The 6,140-nt window shown below is 41.1% G+C and overlaps 1 long non-coding RNA gene across 1 annotated transcript in view; it reads right to left on the reverse strand.

Moving 5' to 3' along the window:
* Window positions 1-5,393: 5,393 nt before the first annotated feature.
* LOC122677524 overlaps window positions 5,394-6,140 on the reverse strand; it is a 44,015-nt gene continuing 43,268 nt past the window's right edge. The window contains exon 3 of the long non-coding RNA XR_006335824.1: window positions 5,394-5,575. This is a non-coding gene — a long non-coding RNA (uncharacterized LOC122677524). The remainder of the gene's footprint in view (window positions 5,576-6,140) is intronic.

Consider the following 6,140-nt stretch of genomic DNA (forward strand, 5'->3'; position numbering starts at 1 on the left):
TTTGGAGGGACCTACTAAGGGGTAAAAGGAGAGGTAGGATCTCAACAAGCCAGTCAGGGTTTCAGGATAGGCTTTTTGTCTCAGTGGGCAAACTGGAGAGACAGTAGCAAGCTAAGTAGAGGTCTGGTCCTATTGCCATGCAAAATATGGCAGAGTTTCAACACAAGACTGAAGTGTTACAGGCAATGGGGGTTGCATCCCAGGCACACTCAGCTTAGGGCAACCAGATGGACTCTAGACCCACTGTCATGGGTAAGGGTAAGAATGAGATTTCCAATATATTTTGACAAGTTTGCTTATAATTGGCTCATATACAGAACTGTCCTGAGTGAAGACTATAAATAAAGATTTTCAATACTTGCAGCTGAGTCTGGATCTAATATATCAGAATGGGGTTTAGTTTTATTTGCATCCATCTTTTAACCAAGTGATGTATTCTTTGCATTTTATCTCAGGTATGATGAAGTCCCCAAATAATTGCATTCATATTCTTTTGTCATTATAATACTCAGTACTTACTGGATCTTTCTGGGCTTTTATATACTTTCGTTAACATTATTACCATTGTAACGAAAACTCAATAAAACTGTAATACTGTTCTTGAATTGCTTTGTCAGCATCATTGCAAAACCTAATGACAAAGTAATAACACTGTAACATTATGTCTGTAGATTAATAAACTATGTTTTAGTTTTCACCAGAATGTCAATTCAAAAAATATTACAGTCAAAATTTAACCTTGACATTACAGTATTTCAATAGATTTCTATAAATGTCTGCTAAAGCTTTGCAATTTTATGTCCATGTATGCTCAAAATTCACATTAGTATCAACTCAATCACGTAGCTAAAATAATCCTTTTTAGCTCTTGAAATTAATTTCATTGTGGCTCACTCATGACCTCACAACAAAGTTCATCACAGAGGAACATGAGGAAACAAAAGGAGTTTTCTAGGTATTTCAACATTCTTGGTCAAATCCACTTTGAGGAAAACCATGGTGAAAGTATTACGTGTAATGTACATCTAACTAAAAGAAAGTAACTAAGTTTGTAGTGTTCTAAAGCCATTCAATTGCTTTTAAAAATGTTAAGGTTCCCAGCTGCAAACAAATAATTGGCACATAACAGGAAGCTTCACTGCTTGTCTCACCATTAATTGCCCATTTCATCTATGATTAGAGGTATGACGGTGACTGATTTTTCAATAAATTAACCAAAACCAGAAAAAGCCATGCAGGTGTTTCAGTGTCTGATTGCATCCTCTTATACACAGAAGCTCAAGAAGAAACATTGGACTTATTTAAATGCTTCCCCTAACATAATACTTTTAACTCTTTGGTGGGCACATTTGCTGACAGAATTCAGTCATCTAACAACAGAATTTTTTCCAGAAAAATCAAGCCTGCCATGAACACAAGCTGTTGGGTCAGTCTGAGGGACTGAGTAATGTCAGAGAGCCACCCTAACCCAGATCAGGACCCCAAACCTCAGGAGTCTGCATCTACTTCTGGAATCATTTCCTCACTTCATCTTTTAAAAAAGAATACAAATTCAGGAGAGCATATTCTTAATCTTTGCCTTGGGGAATAGGACTAACACCTTCATTATGGTCATTCAGCCTTTTAATGAATAAGTGTTCATGCTTTATAACCACTTTTTTCTACTATACTATTCAGAAAACATTTCTTACATATCAGCACAATATTAGGCCCTGGAAATATGAAGATGGATGAGAGAAGCCCTCTAATCCTCACAGAGGTAGTCTAAGATAGGGCTTGAGATTGTAGACTTACCGATCTGAATCCTGGTTCTGTCATTTCCTGGTCGTGTGCTCTTGCCACAGCGATGCTACTAGCCTGCACTGTTTCTCCACGTGTGAACTAGTATAGTACTAATACGACCCACCCACAAGGCTACTGAAGGTTACTATATACAAAGTGCTTACACAGTACTGGCTTAGCACGGGGTATTCACTGCTCACTATGTTAGCTACTAGCGTTATGCAGTTCATATGCTCATAGGAAGACAGATCACATCATATGTACAAAATATAGTTCAGTAAAGCCCTATAATGGAACCCTGGATAAAATGCCACAGAAGCTCTGATGAGAAAGGGAATCATGAATTTATTAATAATCAGCTTTATTTTGTGATTTTTTTTCAAGTAGTAATCATGGCTGACAGTAAGGCTGAGGGTCTCATAAGAGGTGACCTCTAAGCTGGTCCCTGAAAATTGAATTCACTCGTGGGGGAAAGGTGGACAGGATGTCCAGGGATCTGCAACATGAGGAGATAGTGTGGGCCAAGGCTTGGCAGTGTGTGAGCAGGTGGCATGTCCAAGGACCACCAAGTGGTGTGGAAGGCACACAGAAGATGCCACCAGGAGGATAAGTCAGGGCCAATCATCACAGCAGCACCAGAGAACAATGTGATCAAATGTATGTTTTACAAAAATAACTTGGCTACTTCCTGGAGGATGAAATACATAAAAGAGAGAATGAAAGCAGGGAGCCTGTTATGGAATGATCATGGCAGCAAGAATGGAGAGGTGAGGACAGAATACAGAGGGGCCTGGAGAGAGAACAGAAAGCAATAGGGACTGACTGGATGTGGGGGGCAGAGGAATGATTCAGGGGTGACTTCACATTCCCACATGAAATAAGAAAAAAAGGAAGAGATGCAAGTTTGGAAAGAGAGAGATAATGAGTTTGGTGCTATAAATATCAAGTTTCGGATATCTGCAGGAAGAATACCCAAGGAGGGAGTTTAAAATGTAATTCTGGAGGGCAAGATAGACCCATCCATGATGATAAGGAGAAGGGAAAGTAGAGTAACAGGGAGGAAGTGACACTTTAAAAAACAATCTATATATATACATATATACATACACACACAGCTCAGCAGGTTCCATGGAGCAGAACCAGAACTGAACAGATTCTTTTCCAAAATAACCCATCTACACTAGCAAAACTGGTTCACTCACAGTACCTTCATATGCCTTGTGCATTCACTCTGCCTTTTTACTCTCTTCCATCCAATATATACTGATCGAGCATCTATTATTGTGCCAGGTGCTGTTCTAGACTTTGGTGTCTCAGAAGTGAAAAAGTCAAAACCCTGCCATCAGAGAGTTTATGTTTTAGTGCAGGAGACAGTCAATAAGCAAGTAATCAAATAAAGATAAAATCCCAAGTAAATAAATGCAATAAGGAAAAAATAAAGTAGGTTAGAGATTTACCAAGATGGGAGAGGAAGGGGAACTCCTGAAATTGAGTAGCTGTCACCAAGGGAGTCAGCTCTGGTGAAGTGACATTTTATTTATGCCTTCTCAGTGCATATTTATATTAATTGCTATTGCATATTTACATTCATTGTGCAATAGCACTGATTGATTTTGATTTACTGAATTTGATGGGATTAGAGGATTTGATAAATATCTACATGTATATCATATCGCAAACATCAACATGCTTGCGTGCACCGCACCACACACATGCCATGACACACCACGACACGACAGACATATGGCGCCTGGCAGGCCATCCCCGTGTCGCAACAGGACACGGGGTGTCGCGACAGACCGGGCTCCGTCGCAGGCCTCGGGTTTTGCCCTGGCACATCTCGCCGTACTTTTCGTGGCAGAACCCAACACGCATGGTGCGACTTCTCTATCACGGGGCGGTGGGGGTCGCGACATCCCAGGGACCACCGGGACAGGAAGGGGCAGGCGCGCTCTGGTTCTGTCCTCAGCGGGTCGCTGTTGCGACAGAAACGCCGTGTCGTATGTCCCGGGCTCCATCGTGACACATGGGCTTCCCTGTTGTCCTGTTGAGATAGAAGCCCCGTGTCGCCACACCCCTGGCACAGCGCATGGGGAATCCCCGGTATGTCCGGTCCCGCGCACAACACGGCGTAAACACGTGATCTTTCCCTTCTTGGAAACTGTGGTCTTCTTAAAGGCCAACCCTGTGCCCGCTCAGGACGACCTGCCCTGTAAAGGAAAGCCAATTGCTTGAATGCAAAGAGGGTGGAGCTCAAGCAGGAATTTACCAGTAGCCCCCCAGAAAGGGCAAGAAAGACAGTGAACCCAGAGGGTTTCTCATTGTCTCTGATAGTCATCGGAAGTTTGCTCTGGATCCCCTCACTGCCACCAATCGAAGAAGTAAATTTGAAGATCTTGTCTTTGTTAAATGATTCATGCATTGAGCAACATCTTATCTAGGAAGCAGAAAGATGCGCCGGTTCTGAAGAGACATTTTAAATGGTGACCTAAAGTAATGGAGAAAGCCATATGAAAATTGAGAGGAACAGTGTTTAAGGCAGAGGGGAGAACAAGTACAAAGACCCTAAGGTAGGAACCAACTTGGTATATTTGAGAGACAGCAAGGCAATCAGGTTGCCTAGAATAGACCAAATAGTCCCAGGTGACACTTCTGGTACTGTTGTACTGTTGTCTTGTATTGCTAACTAAATACTGCTGCTAAGATTTTTTTCCAGATTTACATCCCATCTTTCTAACTCCACATGAGCCAACGAAGGCAACATCTATGTTCCAACTTTATACTTCCACAGTACCTAGAACAGTGCTTTGTACACAGTAGGTGCTCTTTCTCCATTCATTTATGCATAAGTGTAATTAGTGGCCTGTCTTGTCACACTCTCAAACCTTTCTGGACTAATTCCAGAGGCTGCTAATATGTACTAACCACTAATTAGCTATTTCCGGTACTGCTGTGATGAGTAAGAAACTCAAGCTACCTTGAAAGCAACATAGAAAGTCCAAATACCAAGATTTACCTTTGCTGTTTGTAAACTTGATGGTTTTACTTCCAACACTGAAGATGGAAATATAAGGAAATTCTGCACATGCTTGGAGAAGCTGTCAGCTTTGCCACAATTCTATGCACTTAAACATTATAGTAATATTATTATTATCCCACAGGGGTGTCATGAGGATTAATGAGACATTTTCAAATCACTTTGAGTTACTCCACTGGGGGGGTACTACAAATAAATGGTATGTGTTCCTCTTGAAGTGCCATTTTTGACATCAATTTGTTGTGATGGGTTCTGGTGTCCAACAGGGCTGGAATTTGCCCACCAACTTATTTCCTATAAACAAGAGACTAGCCATCAGAAGGCAGTGGTTTTCAGTTAAAATAAATATGAATTGAAGTAAACTAGTCAGCAATCAGAAGAAAATAGGCTGCTGTTAGAAATATAGTATTTATTAAGCACTCATAGTGATTAACATAAGAGTTTCACAGTGTGATACAGTAGAGTGAACACTAGATTTGGAAATGATCCAAGATTTTAGGCCCAACTCTGCCACTAACCATCTGTGTGAGCTTGAACAAACTGCTAAACTTCTCTGGGCCTCAAATATAAAGTAAGGGCCATCCTAAGTCACTCACAGGCAGTCTTCCAAACACGGCAAATGGATAAAAGTAATGGAAATAGTCATTTCTGAAGGAGAGAGATCACAGCAGGGAGAAGTTGTGACCATCCATCACAGGACCATCCTCTGTTCTGCTCTTCCTTGCCATTGATTAATATTAATTTCAGGACTAATTCCTGCAAATGGAGAAATTAATCACTTTCTAAGTCAGACATAGAAGTGCATGAAACATTTGGTCTTTAAAAATAGGGTCCTTGCCTTTCTACGAGCCATCCTTGAAGTAAGTCATCTGTCTTATTCTTAGATTTAAATATATGAATGATTGATTATACTGCTACCCTAATTACCAGTTCAAATACAGTGTTTTAGTTTTGTGAGAGAGTATTTTACATGGTTGTCTACTTTTAACATGTTACTGCCTGCAGTGCCTGGTACTGACCTGGAAGTGACATGGAAGATAAAAAGACAGTAAAGAACAGGGGTGCTATTTGTACTCAGAAGAGGCAGAGGTGGAAACCCTGTGGAGTAACTGAAGAATGTGCTGTACTGGGAGCTCAGTTTCTCCCCAGCCCTCAGCCCAGGAAACCCAGTGATCTGGGCTCAGAGCAGATAGAAATACAAAGCATCACTTGTAGGGAAATTCAATACAACAAACGTATCCTGAGTTCCTACTATATATCAGGGACCTCTGTAGTTGCGAGGAATATAAAATCGGGTAAGATCTGGCTGTGCTCTAGAGAA

Source organism: Cervus elaphus, chromosome 20 (genome assembly GCF_910594005.1).
Source record: "Cervus elaphus chromosome 20, mCerEla1.1, whole genome shotgun sequence".
In the NCBI taxonomy this organism is placed as follows: domain Eukaryota; kingdom Metazoa; phylum Chordata; class Mammalia; order Artiodactyla; family Cervidae; genus Cervus; species Cervus elaphus.